The sequence below is a fragment of the Manis javanica genome, chromosome 11, assembly GCF_040802235.1.
Source record: "Manis javanica isolate MJ-LG chromosome 11, MJ_LKY, whole genome shotgun sequence".
NCBI lineage: Eukaryota > Metazoa > Chordata > Mammalia > Pholidota > Manidae > Manis > Manis javanica.
In genome coordinates this window covers 10,576,574-10,596,049 of record NC_133166.1, presented here as the reverse complement: position 1 = coordinate 10,596,049, position 19,476 = coordinate 10,576,574, and the positions used below count along the sequence as shown (strand labels likewise).

General features: G+C 39.5%; 1 long non-coding RNA gene across 1 annotated transcript in view; it reads right to left on the bottom strand.

The window, feature by feature from the left end:
• LOC108398150 (uncharacterized) overlaps nt 1-19,476 on the bottom strand; it is a 61,751-nt gene that overhangs the window by 9,852 nt on the left and 32,423 nt on the right. The window contains exon 2 of the long non-coding RNA XR_001853338.3: nt 6,101-6,258. This is a non-coding gene — a long non-coding RNA (uncharacterized lncRNA). The remainder of the gene's footprint in view (nt 1-6,100; nt 6,259-19,476) is intronic.

Below are 19,476 nucleotides of genomic sequence, written 5' to 3'. Positions count from 1 at the left end.
GATGCCAAATACTTAAAAATACAAAGGTATCTAAACACATTATGAACATATCTGAAATTTGCATTCAGCTAGAGGCTGATTTAAAAAAAGAAAAGAATAAAAAGTGGTTTGGGTTCATGAAAGAAGAGACATTTGTGCTGTTTTTATGCATGATATTTCAAGCTTTGTCTCTATGAAGAAGCTTAGAAAGATTTGCTAAAAGCATATTAAAATGCAGCTAGCTGGTTAACTCACAAGTCATGTCTTGTAGGTGTAGACCATTATTATTATAATTATAACAGTTAATAATTATTATAATAAACATTTATGTAGTGCTGTGCATTACCAGAGTGCTTTACAATATTCTTGGCTCTTGTTCTGCTGGTACTAAATAAGTTAAACCCAAAAGCAGTATCATTTTTAGTCACTGAAGAGGATAAAGTTCCACTGTTTTATGGAACCTACAGAGAAAAAGACAGATGGACTAAAAGTTTAAATATTTGGTGTAAATTTCAGTTAAAATACTCAACTGTGTAATTTAACTAAGAGCATAATGAAACTCCACACATTAAAAAAACAAATTATTAAGATAATGTTCTTTTACTTCAAATTTTGCTTGTAATTAAGGAACATAACAAACACTGGTAGTCTTTATCAGTGTTTCCATAACTTCTCTGATCATATGAATCATAAGAAATCTTTGCTAAAAATGTAATTCCTTAGCCCCTAAGGTTTGGAATTTCTGATTCATCAAGTCTGGGATGAGACCAGAGAAATTATATTTTTAATCAATATGATAAAATAGTAGTTTCTGTGAACTAGTTCTGTGAACTCCCAGACCCCATAGGAACTTGGACCATACAAACTTTACTTGTATAATCAATCTGTCAGGTACTGGGCTCAAGGCTTTCTACATTTCTTTTGATCTGCACAACATTCCATAAGATAGAGAGGAATCAAACTCTGAAAGGTGGAATAACCATACCAACAGAAAAGTTAAAGAAAAGTTGAGTAACTAGACCAAGATCACAAAGCTAGGACTACTCGGATCCACAGACTATGCCCAATCAGGCTGTATTTCCTTCGGCATTTTGCCAGATCTTGCAACTAGAAGAGAAAAAAAGACAGAGAAGGAAAAGAAGGAAACAGAATTCCAGTAAATGCACTTCAACCTTTTAAGAGATTATTGAATATACATAGTAAGTGACAAGTTAAGTCCACCTTAAAATTCTCCAGTTGAAAAGTAAAATTATTTAAAAAAAGAATTATGGAGAAGTTCCAGGGGAAGACCAAAGGCAGACGGTGGTCGTAAAACAGGTAGAGGATTAAAGTCGATTTCAATATTAGTGTTGAGGGAGATGTTATTTGTTAGGAAGTATAGAGCCCCCTTTAGTTGAGGAAGTAGTGGAAAGATTAAATAGGTTGCAATACATGAGGGGATCTGCTGTTTTATTTGTATAAAGTTGGCAATTTAAGCTATGAGGAGAACATTCTTTTCTGGTGGGAACAACTCCTAATTTTAACTGAAGGAACTAAGACAAAAGTAATGCACAGTCTGTACCCCCAACTTTTGTTCTGTATTTATGATGCTGAGAAGGGAGAGTCCCCAAAGTTTCTTGATAAGCAAGCCTAGTTATAAGAATCAGGTTATCTTGTACAAATGCAAGAAATAATTGGCCTGAGTTGAGCTGACTTTTTCAGAGAACACAAGCTGAGTTGAGCTAGTTTTTGTGCAGAACACAAGGTCTAATGTTACCTTGGAAGGCCCAGCAAACAAAACCTTCAGGCCTCTGGTGCAGAAATGGGACAGACAACCCATGGCAAGAAAGAGTGAAATATGTCAGCAAGTTGTTATTGAAATCACTGCCCTCCCTCCTTTTAGTTTGTGGTATTGGGCTGAGTGTAGACAGTGGTGACTGTTTCTCAGCTTCCTTGTAGGATATGGCTGCCTGCTTGCCTTTCAAAAAATTCTACTTCTTGGTTTCTTTGTATCAATGTGTCATACTATTTTTGTTTTATAGTTAGGAGAGGTGGTCTTGGAAATCGACCAGTGTGTGGGGATGGAGTGGCAGGGGTTGTGGGAATTATAATTTAGGGAAGACCACAGTTTAGTAATGAACTCAGCTCATGGGAGCTTCCAAAAAGGTGGCAAACCCATCAACCACTGAGTTTGTATGATGAGAAGGACATTATAAACATGTCTGGTAGGCTGAAATGGCCTGGCTATAAAGCAACATCAGAACCATGTTAATTCCAATCCTTTTTATGTAGATGGGACAGGCCAGAAATTAAACTGAGAACTTCATGTTAGAAGAGCAAAATAATATCTCCCGGGTGATGTTTAAAACACTAGGGCAGAGGGCACTGGTGTAGGGTGATCTTTTTACTTTCAAAGTGAAATTTGCATATGAGGAAGCAGCCTAGTGATTATAACTCATTTTAATGTTTTGTCTATATTGAACTTATTTCATTTACACTTCACTTTTTGCTGAAAATAGGTTTTGAAGACCAGAATGTATAAAGTTAAGAAAGTTGAAGGAAAAGCCCAGTTCTCAAAGGCAGAAAACTCAAAAAGTGGCGTGATTCTTCTAGGTGTTTGCTTCCTCAATGCCTTGCATGCCTGAGATCAGGGGCTAAAGCCATTGTTCTTTGAGATCCTCTGAAGGGGAAAGAAAAATAAAACCCTTTCTCTTAAGTATGTCTATGTCTAAGAAACATTTTCCAACTGGGTTGTGTTATTTCTTCATGCCATGCTATAATCTCTCTACATGCCAAGTGGAAAATGTAGTTGGAAATATATTTTGGCCAAATGTAACTCTGTTCTGGGAAACTACTTCTTTTATCAGCCACAGCTATTCAGGCGTATCTTAGAATGTAAATAGGTATCCAGGGAATACCCACCATGGTCCCCAGAGCCACTGAATCATCTCAGGAAAAACTGCAAACTGATTACAAAAGCATCTGGGACTGGCCTGCGTGTCTTCTTTCTCTCGCAGATCTGCAATCTAGCCAACCAGTTCATTATTCATTGCAAGAAGGGAGGTGGAAGCATCCCATGAGAGCCAAGAAAGCTGGCCTTTTAGACATCTCCATATGATTGGCTCATATGTCTATCATACTTAACATATCCAATCAAATCTCTCACACATGTTCTACCTCCCATCTTTCCTGTGTCAGTAAATGGCACCACCATATATGCTCAAGAGTTCCAGGTCCAAACAAGGACTCATTCTTTTTTCTAATTTACTTCACTCCCCAAATCCAACTCAACAATGGATTCTGGAAATTCTGAATAAATTCTTCTGAAATAAATCCTGAATTTCACCATCATTACTTTTATTTTCCTGCTTCAAGCCACCATCATCATTCATCCAGATTACAATAAAACCCTCCCGTTTTCACTGTTGCTCCTCTATGCTCCCTGTTGTAGCCAGAAGATAGAATCACCTTTTAGAAACATAAATCCGTCCATATCTCTTTCTTACTTAATCTAACCCCATTCATGGCATCCCACTGTAACTAGATCACAGCCTATAGTTTTAGTATATCCTGTAAGATCTTATATGACCTGGCTTCTGCCCGTCTCTACAATCTCATCTCCTACCTCTTACCATTTGTTCAATTCACCCCAACCACCTTGCCTTTTTCTTCTGTCCTGTGAACCTGTACATCACTCTCCTTTGCACTCAGCACCTTGAGACTGCTGTTCCCTCTGTCTGATATGCTTTTCCCCAGATCTTTTTATAGCTGTCTTCTCATAATTCAGGTCACAACAATTGCTCTCAATTATCAGCTCCTCAGAAAAGTCTTCCCACTTCTTCTTTCCATATTCATTAGATTAGGGGGAAATCTGATTTTTTAAAAACTATGTACATTTATTACTTTGATTTTTTAAATTAAGGTAACAATAAGTAGATAGGTAAACAAATAAAGTAGCCTCTCTAGTCACTATTATATCATTTTGTTTTGTTTTTTTCATTACATCATCATTATCTCAAATTAATTTTCTTTACTTAAGTGATGTCCAAGCCAAAAACTGCACATTGCAGTTAAATGAGTGGATTTCAGTCACCTAAGAGAAAGGTAGTTTCCTGCTAGCTAAGAATGGTCACATTCATTCAAAAAGAATGTTTTAATGAAATATTTTGTTTTGGGTTTCTGTTTGCAATATTAAGATATTATTGCCAATACATACATAGAATGGTTCCATGAGAAATTGTCAACATATTGAGCTTGTAACAAAGATGGCAAATAGATTACTATCTACATCCATTTCAGCAGGACAATGGTGAGGTTTACATCAAAGCGGAAATTATAAAGTAACAACATCAGTCTGATAGGGAATATCTGAGTTCTGCTTTCTAGGTAGGGGTGAACTATGTGAAATTGCTGATGCTGGAGGGGAAACCAGCATACAAGAATGCTGGTTTGCAGCACAGTGAAAATTGACAAATAAGCAGTAAGGACAGTTGCCTAGATACTTGAAATAGGATATAAAGTTATGAGGAAGTAGTTATGGCAAGTTATTTAGAATTAGGGCTTTGAAAAATGAGAGCTCTCATTGAGTGCCTCTGTGTGCCAGGCCAGTCTTGTAGAAACTATTAGATAGGTATTTTTTTCCCCTTTTTACAAATGAGTAAGCTGAAGCTCAGGGTGTTAAATGCCAAAGCCACCTAGCCATGTGACGAGTGGAGCAATGACAAACTAGATTACCCAGCTCTCAAAGCTGATGTGTTTTCCACTGCACCACCCTGTCTTCCTCGTGATGATGCACTCGATTTGTTTCTGTCATTCCTGGTACTGAGCTTAGGGCTGGCACAGCATCCTAATGGAACCCTAACCAGCTGGATGTCAATGCCTCTAATGCCAGTGGAGGGGCACTGCAGAGATGTCCAAGCCGAACTGATCCGCGGTTTGCTGACTAAGCAGATCCCAAGCCTCGTGCTCTTTACTCTTCTCACTTGCCTTCCCCGCATCCTCCAGCAGCTCACCTTACACCTGTCCGCAGGGGGAAAGCATCTTCCAAGTGCTAATCAGAAGGCTCCTCTAGCCATAGTGTGAGGGGAAAAGGCACACTCAGCACACTCACTGCTGAGAGCCTGGCAGACCCAGGCAATGTGATCTGAAGAGCTAAAGCGTGCGCCCACAGAGAAAGAACTGAGCAAATGCAAAACTGAAGAGGAGGACAAGCCCAAGAGGAAACTCTTCCTGGAAGAGATGAATTAGTTACAGGACTAACTCCCCAGGGAAGAGATGTGGCTCTGTTCCCCAGCTCCCAGGCTGAGCACATGCTCTAGAGGACAAGCAGGATTAAGGGGGACATCAATGACTAATGGGTGCTTTCTACCTCTGAGTTTTATGAAGATGAATGAAGCACTTCAGAATGGGGGAAGAAATTTAAAAATAATAATAATAAAAATGAAGGGATGGAGCTGACTAAGGCACTGTGAAGATAAACAGGAATGGAGGCTTTTGGCCCTCATGCTGAGTGAGGAGAATCATTTCCTCCAACCGGGAGAGGCAGAGGTGAGCAGTTCAGAGTTTCGAATTCAGAGTTCAGGCTCTGCCACTGGCCAAAAGTAAGAATCTGAGCAAATTACTTAGCTTTTCTAAGAAAGGTTGGAATAATCCTCCATTTTATCAGTTATTCCCATTATAAAATAGGAGTAACACCATTACAGAGGGTTCATGTGAAGATTCAATGAGATAACTCATGTAAAAACAATGTGCAGCTCATATGAAGCACTCAGTAAATGACAGTAATTATCACTGGATCATGGCCTTGTGTGGAGGGGTACATAGCAGGGTCATTACCATCAGGGTCAGATTATGAGGATAATTCTTCTCTTTAAACTTGATGATAGTGCCTAATTATTTGCCATATTGGTAACTTAGGCCCTCTCTTCTGATTTGGCTTTTGGCTTACAGAGGAGATGAAGCCCAACTATAACAGACACCACCGCTGCTCCTAGACAGCTTGCCAAAGAGCAGCTAACCCATGTTGGTACTCTACATCATGCGGAGGATAAAGCCATCTCTCCATGGAACGGTACTGTGCACAGAAGATACTTCTAATGACACTGCATTTATTCAGTCTTTTATAGTTACAAAGCAGTCTTACCTGAGAAAGGTTACTATCTTCATTTTATAGATGAGAAACAGAAACTTAGAGAGGTGAAGCAACTTGCTTAAGGTGATACAGATAATTGGTTGGGTGCGCAGGGATCCACAGACAGCAGCTCTGATCCCAAGTCTGCAGCTCTTTCATACCACAGGATGCTGTAGAGGATGTGAACAGGTAGCAAATTAGAAAGCTGGTTGCTCTCAGCCATAAAACACATGGAATTTTAGAAGAGGAAAGAGCTTTCAGATTACCCAATACTGTGGTTTTTAGACTGTGTCCAGGGAATCCAGAAAGTGGTAGGGAGGGCCAAAAAGGAGGTGGGATTGTATACAGCTCAGCTTTCATCAATTAAATTTATAACATTACTATGTACTTTGAATAACTGTTTAAAACATTAAGACTTTTATTAAAAAAGAAGAACGTTTAAAAACTCCTGCTGTTTCATTTCTCCAAGAGGAATATTGAGGCCCAGTCTGGTTAAGTAACTTGTCCAAATCTCATAACTAGTTATGGGCAGAGCTAGGACTAGCCATTCAGTCTTTGTCACTTGCATATTTAATAAGCATGCCGTAAATGTCCTCATTCTCCAAATATTTTCCTTTGATTACCTTGAGCAAGTCACTTATTTGTGACAATCAAGTCATCAGAGAATAAATTTGCTCTGGGGTTAGTCTCTCCTGATGACTCACTATATGACCTTAGATCAGTTCACTGATCTCCAAACCCTGTGTTGTTCCATAGGCAAAATGGGATGGTAATTCCTGTCTAGAGATTTCTCAGTAAGGCTGTTGTCATGACTGTAAAAAAGAACATGTGGACATTTACAGGGTTCTTCTAAGGAAGGAGACTCAGCAAGGTCAATATCTTATTGCTTACAAATGCCTACCAAGTACATCATTGATTCTAAGCTGATCTCTGCAACTTACCACCCATGTTTATTTGTTGTTCCTCATTTGGGAGGGCAATACAGTTTATTTTTGTAACTATGTCAAGAACTTCTGGTTTGTGAAATAGTCTCAAGAACTTAGAACATTGGCTTTATGATAAGACTGTGGTTTCTTACTACTTATAGATGGAAAGTAAATCTTTTAAGGTTAAACACCTTTCATTCTAGGCAAGTTATCACTATAAGGTCCTTGCAGGTGTGGGGAGCCCAGAGCCAGATGTGGTCAAAGGACTTGGGTACACGTTACAGAGTTTGGAACCCTCACACCTGCCTGTCAGTTTCTCAGCCTTCAGTAAAGAATATTAAGAAAATACTATCCTGAACCTTCAGGCTCATCTTGAAAGCAGCCTTGTTTATTTGTGACCCTAATGAAGTTCTTAATCTCTCTTTTCTCACTTGTAAATGGCAGTTTTGTCTTCCTTTCCACGTCATAGGTGGATCAAAAGAGTGACATGTTTTTAAAATTGAAGTGTGTATACTAACTAAAAGGATTGTTATTGTTAAGAATGTATAAAATACTGCAATTATTTATAATGTACCTTGCAACTAAATCTTTTCAACTTGTTAGAAATACCCACTTGGAACAGTCAACTATTCAGGTTGCAGAAAGATGTTTCTTTTTTCTTTTTTTTATTGAAGTATAGTTGATAGACAATTTTATATTGGTTTCAACTATACAACACTGTGGTTCAACAGTTACACACATTATTAAATCCTCATCCCAACCAGTACAATTACTATCTGTCAACATAGATATTACAGAGCCACTGGCTATATTCTCCATGCTGCACTTCCATCTCTGGGACCAGCTTATACTATGATTGAGATTTTTGTTTCTCTTTATTCCCCTCAACCTCTCCACCCACCTACGCCAACCCCTCCCTGTGGTAACCATCAGTCACTTCTTAGGGGAAAGATGTTGATTTCTATGAAGAAAGCAAAGTGACAATACTGAGCAAGGCAGAGTTAGAAGTAGGGAGTTACCTCCTTAATTGGCATTATCACAAAACAAGAAATATTTTTATGTTATCAATTAAGAATACTTTAAATTAAAAAAATAAGAAATTAAACAGACCTTTACCAAAATTTTATTCTGCTGCCCCAAATTTCTAACTACAACTCTTTCAAAACAGCATTTCTATGCTTACCCATGTCAATACTTTAAAAAATCTGGACCTAGTTTCCATTATGCAGACAAGCCAGCCACAGAAGCCGACCAATATTTTAAGACTTCAATGTTTACTAATGGATGTCTGGCTAGAAACAGTGTTGGCAGAATTCTGGTAGAGGTATTTACTCCCACTAATGATGTGGAACAGGGCTGCATAATCATGTCCACTTTTATTAAGTCTACCTACGACTGTCATGTTTTGAAATGGAACCAGAAACAAACACCCCCAAAAGTCCTAAGATTTTCCTGGACGAGGCATTCTTACATCAGAACTAGTTCAGACAATTCCAAAGTCATTGCCCCAGCTATTCATGTCACTGAGGACCTACTTTACAAAAATGACTTGACCAAGTACAGGGGCTATCAGATTCTTCTGCAGAATATTTAGAGACATAGAGATAGTATGTCCTATATATTTGGACCATCTCAGGCCAGGAAAAAAATCTGTCACAAATTTCCTTGGAAACCACAGCAACTACTTTTCTTGCACATATACTAACAGATTCTTAAAGTGGAAGGACACCCAATGTACCCCCTGCCCCCCTGCCCCAGGAAAGCTATTGCCAGTTATACATTTATCACTTACTTTCCTGGCTCTACCTGGGTCTAGAAACATCAGTAGTTATTCATCAATAAGGAAGAAGGACAATAACATCCATTTTGACTGTCTGGACATTGTTACTGTATTACTCTTCTAGGGGAGAGTAATTTCTGTCTATTAAAAGAGACAGATTCCAAACTTAGATATGTGGGCAATCATTTGGTATTTAAAATAATTCGAGCCATGCACACAATTATAATTAATAAGGAGGCAGGCAAGGAAAAGTAATCATAGCAAGCCTTTAAATTGGAAATCTTTAGAATAAATGGCTAGCTGTTGTTATATTAGTATTACTCTATATTAAAGATGTCAAGATACTATTATTGGATTTTTTTTCCTTCCACCTGGTTCTTAGACCTCCAAGGAATCTTTATTCCATTTTCTGAAATTAGATGCTGCTTCAAAGATTTTAGAAGTAATCCATGAAATGAGGACACTAAAGAAAGATTAATTTTTGCAGATAATTGTTAAATAACATGCTTATACCATATTAATTTAACGTAATGTTTGTCATATATCCCAAAGATATACTTTAGAAATACCTAGTATTGTCTGAAACTAAGTCTGATTATTTCAAATGGATTGGAATTTGGCTCTAGTGAGAAAAGGCTTTATTTCTCTCCCTCCCTCCCTCCCTCCCTCCCTCCCTCCCTCCCTTTCTTCCTTCCTTCCCTCCTTTGGCCTTCCTTCCTTCCTTTCTTCCTCCCTCCCATTCAGCCTTCCTTTTTCCACTCTTATGGCCTTATGCTGCTCCTTATCTATACATAGAGCAACATTCCAGTGGAAGTGGTAGCTCAGGAAGCAATGTGCTGTCATGTGATAGCAAGCAGACAAAGAGATGCATTTGCAAGATATGATGCTGTAGTCCCTGTGGCTCCCATACATCCCCTACCAAGATATTTGTACCTCAGTTGTTGATACAAATGTAGTCAGAGATTATCTCTTTAATTTTTAACAGTGTCAAAGTTAATATATACCCTTTACTTTTCAACATCGTCAACGTTAATACAAGCCTTTTAATTTTTAACATCTTAAAAGTTAATATAAACTCTACTAATGCTTCTCAGATGATCAAACACAGGAATGATAACTATGAAGTAGTTGTCTCAGTGCTTTTTCCAGTAAGTAGTCAGTAAGCTTTTTTGGTGATGAGATTGTTAACAGTACAAATACATCCTTATTTATAGTATTTTTCTGTGTACAAAGTACTATCATCTTCAATAGCTCATTTGAGACTCGGCCCTTCACTCCCTACCACTCCTGGCTTCTTCCCCAGTTGCCTCTGCCATATCTCATGACCTGTCCCCCAAGCTGCTGCTCCCCCTACCCCTGGAGCTTCATCTCTAGATGTACATCAACTCCTTCCTTCATTCTTCCCAGTATAGTTAACACAGACTATTACGTGTAGTAGACTTTACTAAGTATAGTAATTTCCTAGGGCTACCATAACAGAGTACCACAAACTGAGTAGCTTCAACAACTAACATGCATTGTGTCAAAGTTCTGGAAACTAGAAATCTGACATGAAGGTTAGTAATGCTGTTCTTCCTGAGAGCTTAGGAAACGATCTGGTCCAGGCCTTTCTCCTTGACTTGTAGGTGGCTGTATTCTTCCTGAGTCTTTAGCATTGTCTTCCCTTGAGGCATGTCTCTCTGTTCACATTGCCCCTCTTATAAAGATACCAATCATATTGGATTAGGGCCCCATCTAATGATCTCATCTTAACTTGATTGCCTCTGTAAAGACCCTATCTCCAAATAAGGTGACATTCTGAGGTACAACATGTTAGGACTTCAACATATCTTCTTTAGGGAACACAATTCAACCTATAACATTGTCTTGAAGATAACACATGGGAAATATGGCATAGAAAAGAAAAACTTTAACTAAATCTCAAGTGTCATCATTTTGGAATCCATTGGCTCTGCCTGGTACAGGATCTGATTCTCTACCTACTTATGTCCAAACTGGGCCCAGCTCGTCATCCTGGATGGAGATGTGATTATGCACCTCTCTCACTCCCTGTGATGGTGGGGTTTATGGGTCAACTTGACTGGACCACAGGGTGCCCCAAAATTCAGTCAAACATTATTCTTAGTGTCTCTAAGGATGTTTTGGGGTGAGATTAACTTCTGAGTCAGTAGACTGAGAATGCAGATTGCCCTCCATAGTGTGGGCGGGCCTCACCCAATCAGTGGAAAGCCTGACTAGCACTCAAGGCTAATCCTCCCCTAAGTAAGAGAATTCTTCTGCCCAATTGCCCTCAAACCAGAACATCAGCTTTTTCTACCTGACAGCCTAGAACTGGGATCAGTTCTTCCTGGCTCTACAGCAGCTTCTAGCCATAAGACTCAAACTGTGACATCCCTGCAGAATGTATACACACACACACATACACACACACACACACACGTATTATTGGTTCTGTCTCTGAAAAAGCCTGACTAAAACACTCCGTAAGATCAAACCTTACCTAATAAAGAAAAGTCACAAACAAGATAAGGATGTCTTCAGAATTGTAGCCTACTTGCACTTTTATCTTACTTAAATGCAATACCCAACTCCTCTAATCTTAAGCTTTTACATTTGGGTTATTCTCCTGAGTTTTTCTTATCTTTATGACTAATTCTCCCCCATTGGTTTCTCCAAGAAGAAAGCAAGTGTTTGCTCCCAGTGACAAAATCCAGCTTTCAGTCTTAGTGTAATCATGGAATGAGAAATTCTGACATCCCAACTCAGAGCACTCTGCCAAGTGCACAAAACTTCTCACATTTTCTTTGCATAGATTTCAAATCATTGAGGACTTTCTCAAGTTCTCCTCATCTAATTTCATCTAAGTCTTTTCATGTGACTAGACAATTCTTTTATCAACTGCTTTTTATAGCTTAATGCTGAAGATGCATGACTTTGTAAAGAATTAATGTTGTCTAATTACAACTCAGCACAAAGACCTCCAAAGCTTAAATAGATGAGAGTTGAACCAAATCAGACTCTTGAAAGGGTGTTTTCAGGTTGGAAGGGGCCGAACAACTGACCCTGACTCTGTGGCTGACTATCCTTTAGGTTTTCCAAATTCTTGATGTAACTATATCACCTGTTTAGGCCTCATCCAAGGTTGTGTGGTTCCTCTCTAAAAATCTCAATACTCACAAAAATGTTTGCCTTGGCATAACTGAGACAGGCTGGTATTTTCAAAAACAGCTTTACTAAACATGAGAGGAAACAGAAAAGAAATAATTACCAAAAACATACACAGTATAAGATGAGCCAAGTTTCCAAATGCAGGTTTCTGTTTCTAAAAATTCCATTAGAAGTAGGAAAGTTTTACTGTGCTCGATCTCATTTGCCCTTAGTCAACCACATCCCTTAATTTTACTATATCCTGTCTGGACTCCTTCTCTCCCACCTCCAACACCTCATCTGTCCTTGAGGCCTATAATCTTGAGCTGCTATCTTGGTTTTGAACCCATATTTCAAAGAAGAAATACCCAATGACTTGTTTTTTTAAACTCTCATACTGCTAATAAAAACATGCTTGTCTCCCCCAAAGACCTGCCTAATTGACAGCTTACAAGAGCCTTCAAGTTTTTATGTGGAAGACCCACTGGGTCTCAAACATTAGTTCTTCTCAATACTGATGTTAAACCAGCATAAATCAAAGTATCCTAGGAAATGATCTTGGGATATGGAATATTCCTTACAATGGCAGCTAGGGTGCCATGGTCAAGTAAATTTGAGGACTGTTGGGTTAAAGAAAGTTTTGCAGTTTTCTCCATCACATAAGTTATCAAATCATTTCATGCAGTCAGCAAATATTGATTGAGAACCTACTATAATACCAGGCACTGCTCTACGTACTGAGAAAACCCAGGGAAGAGGGACCAGGCCAGAAAAGATCTCTGCCATGCCATTATAGAATTCACTTTTTAGGTGGGGTTCACCAAATGAAGTGAATCAGCAAACAAATGAGATTTCAAATGATTGTGAAGACCTTAAGAGGTGATGTTACAGGGAAGAACTAGAACTGGGGAGCCCAGCAGGCAGAGGGGACAGAGTCCACAGATCTGGCAGGAAAAAGCTTGGAGGAAAAGAAAAGAACATTGCTGCCTGGAGCCGAGAAAACAAGGAAGAAAATGCATGTGGCGAGACCACAGTGAGAAGCAAGATTTGATTGTTGGTGCAATGGAAAGCAGTTGGAAGGGTTTTAAGACTTAACACAATCAAATATGCATTTTGAAAAAAAAAACAACAATGTCCTTGGCTGTTGTGTAGAGAATGGAATGTAGAGGCCAATATTACAAGTGCAAACCAGTTAGGAGGCTCTGCAGTAATTCATCTGAGAGATGATAATGAGGTTGTCAGTGCAAATAGAGAGATGTGGATGGTTTTAGCAGGTTTTTGAAAAGTAGAGACAACAGGGCTTTCCTTATGGATTAATGTGGGGAATAGGAAGCAAAAAGAAGACAGTGACATTGTGGTATTATTGACTGCTTTGGGAAAGCCTAGGGAAGCAAAGGATGAAAGGCGCAAAGGAAAGCAAGAGATTGTTTTACCTATGTTAAGTCAAGGTACCTATTACACGTGTGAGAGATGCTATCAAGTAGACAGATCTTGTATGTCCATGCGTCTGGAGCTTAGGAGAAAGGTTTGATATATAAATTGGGAAATCAGTGGCATACACTTGACATTTAAAATCAGGAAAGTGGATGAGGTTACCTGAGTGCTGAGAGGAGTTAAGGCCCAAAGCCAAGCCCTGAGGCGCTTCAAATTCAGAAATCTGGTAGAGAGGAGCCAGCAGAGAAGACTTTTGACATGTGCTTGAGCATGAATGACTCTACAAGAGGTGATGCAGAAGGCAGCATTTCCTTAAATTTGACTTTGGAATCTTTTGTCACTTACCATCTTGCAGTGCTAGTGTTCCAAGGAAAAATTTTGGGAAATACTGTTCATACCCTTCTAGCAGTTCTCTACTGTGACATAATATGCCAATTTCTGAGGTGATACAGGCAAGTCTTCTCCGTCTAAGCAGAGAGGTCTTTTCAATAAAAGCCGATCAGTTACTCTGATGATCCAGGCCAAAAAATATCCCTGCAGGAAGCACATGTGTGCCAAATGCAGTAGGAAGGAAGAGAGGGCTGTTCCACCATCACCTCACTGAGCCAAACCTCACATGCCAGCAGTTTTTAGTCTTTTTACATTAATATTAGTTATTTGGTAGAAGAGTAAGATTGAAAGCCTGAGGAGAGGCCCCAGGAGTAAATGTTCTTTTTTTTGGTGAATTATGTATCCTTTTTTAGGATACTAACATTTGGGTGTTTCTACCTATACACCCCATACCAGAGTATCATTTGATGCTGTGGAAAGAGTTAATTTAGATAAAGATATTTTCCCCTTTCTCTAGTTAGTTTTTTTGTTTTCATTTTTGCTTTTGTTGTAAGGAACAGAAACTCACTCAGGTATATTATTGGAATCTGAGGCAGCCCTAAGGACAGGTTTCTCCCTAGGACATAATCTCTCTCCCTTTCTCTCTCTCACTGTCTCTGTCTCTGTCTCTCTCTCTCTCATACACACACACATACACATAGGCTTACAGATTGCATGGTCTTCTCTCAGGGTATCTCTGAGACCTCTCACTTTTTACAGTTATACACCAAGAAATCATAATACATCCTCTACATTTGCACACCAAAATCTAAGTGGACCACACATGTTATGGACTGAATGTTTGTGACCTCATAAAATTAATCCGTTGAACTCCTAACCCACAGTGTGATGATATTAGGAGGTGGGACCCTAGGGAGGTGGGTAGGTTATGAGGGTAGAGCCCTCATGAATGGGATGATACCCTTGAAGAAACACAAGAGAGATGACTTCTCTGTTTCTTGACTGTGTGAGGACACAAGCAGAAAATAGCCCTCTGCAAACCAGGGAGAGTTCTCTCACCAGAAACACAGAATCTCCTGGGGCCTTGATTTTGGACCCTCTAGAACTGTATTCTGTTATAACAGCCCCAAAGTAAGACAATGCAGTAAGTCTGCGAGGTTTACTTTATAAACAAGTAGACCAAGGGGAGGAGAGACAGGACCCATGGAATGAGCCCTAGGTGGGTTTTGTAAGCCTGAATTATGTTCTTCATCTGGGCCTCAAATCCTCCTTTACAAGGGAAGGAGATTGGGTAGGTAAGGGATAAGTGATCTTCAAGATACATTTTTCAGCATTTACAGTCAGATTGTATGATCTTGAGATGGAGTGACTTGGCTGAGGTCATACAGCTAGGTGGTTCATAGCAGAGGTGAACCTCATCTTCTATTACCTGGTCTAGTGTTTTGTTTTGTTTCATTATACACAACACTACATTTCCATAGAGAAATTTTTTAAATCTTAATACCTTTTTCTCATGTTTGGATGACTGTGAAAACACTGCAAGATAGCAGCAGTGAAAAGAGTATAAACTTTGAAACCAATGAGGCCTATGTTTTGGTCTAGGTCTAGTGTCAGCTCTACGACCTTGGAGCAGTTACTTAACTGATTCTGAGCCTCTTAGAGAGAGCCTCTTACTGTCATCTGTTAAGACAGGTGTATATAATACCTGCCTCATAGGGTTGCTGATCAGATTGAACCTGTGTCTATAAAGCATCATTGCTGTGGTAGGTACAGACACTCTGTCTTCATCCGTGCAGGCTGCTATAACACAGCACCATAGATTGGGTGGATTAAAGAACAGAAATTTATTTTTCACAGTTCTGGAGGCTGGAAGTCCACGATTAAGGCACTGGTGGATCTGGTATCTGGTGAGAACCTGCTCCCTGGTTTGCTGATAGCAAAGGAATGGCTAGCTAACTCTTGGCCTATTCTTCTAAGGGCACTAATTCCATTCATGAGGCCTCTGCCCCCATTACCTAGTCACCTCCCAAAGGCCCCACCTCCTCATACCAATACATCAGGGGTTAGGTTTCAACACATGAATTTGGGGAAAACGCAGACATTCAATCCATGGCACATTCCACCTCACATTTCACATCCCCCTCCCTCTTGATTATTTGGAGAGGTAAGGAATTACAGCAAAAAGCTCATGAACCCAATATGATGGCTTCATTTGTTGTATAAAAAAAATTTATTCAGGGAAACATTTTAATTTAATCCCTGTTGTTGAAAGACTTTTCAAAATATTAGTCCATGCTCCTCCTTTGGAAACTACATGCTCTGACTATAATTGAATCTTTCTTGATAATTGAAGACCTTGCCAAGCCTCAGGCATATTTTTCAGAACTTGAATTCAAATTATTCAACTGCTTGGATAAATATGCAGAAGGTGCAAAACTTAGTTGGTATGTGTTGAACTCAGGAAATCTAGAAGTTTGCTGTTTGTTTTGAACTGACATCTTTGTTAACAATTTCTTTGTGGTTTAGACTTCTAAACAGTGAAAACATTCCTTTTGTAGATGAGGATCTTGGATATTGTGCTCTGGTTGAGCAAGTGATCAACAGATTTTTTTTGTTGAAGGACCTACTTTGTTGAAGGACCTGAACCAGACATCATTTTGAACATGAGGAAATACACATACTAGGTTGAACCCTTAAGGGACATAAACTCTCATTGAGGAGGCAAAAGGTAAACTCATTTAAAAAGTACCTGTAACAAGAGCTAAATAAATGAGAGAAGTCTCCATAAAGAAGTCAGTACTTGAAATGGGTCTTGCTCTATCGCAGGGTTTGGACCAGCAGTGCTCAGTAGAAGGAAGAATGTTTGATAGAGAAGGGTCTTTAAAGTAGAGGGAATAGTTCAAATAAATGCACAGAGTATATGCAAAGGACCATTCATTTCAGAGAAAATTATGGCTAACACAAGATAATTAGTTGGGACATTCCTTGTTTTTGATAATGTATAGTGAATATCCAGATGTCCTGAAAAGTGTTTCTTAGGCCGCTGTTGTTGGGAAACAGTGATCTACTATCCATTCTTTTGTACATTAGTTTATCTTTGTGAGCTGATAAAATATAGGTCACAAGAGAATTCACAGCACTTCTAATTTGCCAGTTGTCAGTGGCCTAGACCCATCTCTCGGTCACCAGAGACATCTAGTACAGCAGACAGCCCTCTGGAGATCCATTCTCCTTTGTAGAAAACAGTAGGACAGGTCGTAGGTTGGGATTCCCATTGTCCCTCCTTCAGGAAGGAAAACAGGTTTCTCTAATCTCCTCACTTGCCTCATCTGCTCCTCACTTGCCAGCCCAGCCCTGTGCCCATTCCCATCCCGCAGTGGCTCCTTAAAAATAAGATCCCTTTCCTCAGATGGGAAGATAGCATTTCACCTATTCGTCAACGGACCCACATAGTCCTTCATAAAAGTGAAAAATGAGAGAAGGAAGGAAAAAATCTATACAGGACCCTGTGTTATGGGACATGACTTAGTTAGCTTTGTGGAAGTCATCACTCCCAGCAAAGGTAAAAAAAAAAAAAAAAAAGCATGACATAGCAATGTGTAGTCCACATTGAATTATCTGGGCAATGAGCCCCTTATCAAAAGTTGCTGGATGGACTGTCAACATTTCTAAGTTGATAAGGAGAGAAAAGAAAATTTGATGAGATCCTCAAACTCAGCTTTTCTGCACAATGCCAAAGAACATACCCTTTTTGCTTTTTAAGGAAGTAGATGTTTTATCTGGACACCAAATGAGGAGGGCACTTGGTGTTACTTCCTGTTTAGGGCCTGAGTTCCCTTCTAGTCTCTTCCTGTTGTTGTTTTTCCACACCTGGCCTCTTTGTTCCTTCCCTTCACCTTCAATCATAATGCAACGCTGCTTGTTATATAATGAAAAACTCCTTTCCTAACAAGGCACAGGGCCAGAGTGGTAGAAAATGAAGGGAACTTAGAAGCACTGAATGGACTGGCTTTTGAGATAAGGAAAATGAGGCCCAGAAAGATACCATTCCTACACTTGACTGTAGGCTTGGGAGGAATGGAAGCAAGTGGTGGGAGGTTGTAAGATCACTCACAGTGCTCAGAATGCTATCACTCGTGGGATCTCATGAAAACCTGTGATGTAAGTGGTATTACTGTGTCTATTTCACAGGTGAGGAAACTGAGACCTGGGGCCTATTAGGTGAAAGAGCACACCCCTTTTCATTAGGGAAAGTGCCATGACAAAGCCTAGTGATTTGTAGTGCTATGTTCCACTCTGAAGGGCTGAGCAGGCAAAGTTAATAAAACACTGCCTGTGTGCTCACATCTATCAGGAGAAGGTGGTCAGTCTCCCCCACGGGCACATGCAGGGCACCCTACTGCTGTCAAAAAATTACCTGAACCCTAGAGGGACTGAGTCTCATACAGACATTTGACTCCCACCGATATGACTTTGTGGAAACTTTGGACCAGAGCCAGCTCTTCTGCAGAGAAATCTACATTTAAACTGCACAAAATCAAGAGTGTCTGTCATGTGAAAAGAATATAAAGCTGACTGTAGATTACAGAGGCATTTGAAGCTTTATTGGAAATAGAGGTGGGGTGGGATGAACTGGGAGATTTCAGGCCTCTTCTTATCCCATCTTTAACTGGCTAGCACCCACCTCTATGGCCCTGCCTTTTCAGAGTGACTGATAAGCACATACTTGTTTTTTTCCCCTTTTATTCTTGGTAAAAGAAACTCATCAACAACTAGATCATACATTCATGCATGGTGAAAAATCATTTGAAACTTCTGTTCATCTAAGACAAGGGTCAGCAAACCACTGCCCCTAGGCTAACTCCAGCCTGCTGCCTGTTTGTGTAGGCTCATGAGTTCAGAATAGTTTTTCCATTCTTGGAAAACATCAAAAGAAGAATAATATTTCATGCCTTGTGCATATAATATTACCTTTACATCTTAGTGGCATTAAATACAATTTTACTGAAACACAAGCACTTTTATCATTTACATCTTGTTTATAGCTGCTTTTAGGCTACAACAGTGGAGTTTAGTAGTTGCAATAGAGACTATCTGGCCTGCAGAGCTTAAAATATTTACTATCCAGCCCTTAATTGAAAATCTTTCCAACTTCTGTCTTAGATCACTAATCATACTGTATAAGAATTGGTTCTATTCATATCCATCTCCCAAGACAGACTTTTTGAGCTTCAAAAGGTTCCACTTTGCTTGGAATGAAGCTTTACTCCTGGTGGGCACTCTATAAATGTTTGTAGGATGAAAGGGAAAATGAATGAATGATGTGGGCTTGGGTAAGCCCGTTCCCCTTTCTGGGCCTCAGTTTTCCCACTTGTGAAATGAGGGAGTTAACTAAGGTGACCTTTGTTCCTTCTAACTCCAGTGTTCTATATTTTATATTAAGGTTACTGTTACCAAAACTAAATACTACGTTCAGTTCATTGAATCTTCTTTTCTCGAACTTTGGGTTCTCCCACAGTGACCTTCTATTGGTTGGTTTCACAGATCTGTTAGTATCAGGAAGGGAATGCTGTTACTAGCTAATTTTACTGGAGCATATGATGTTAGTGGGGGTTATGTGCATTGCATGTAGTGTGAAAATTCATTATAAATCAGTTACTTCCTTTCTTCATGTCTGCCTGTCTTATGTGAGTCTAGTAACATGAACCGTTGTCTCTGGGCCTGCTTACTATTAAGAATCTGAACATGTGGCATCCAGAGACCACACTCTG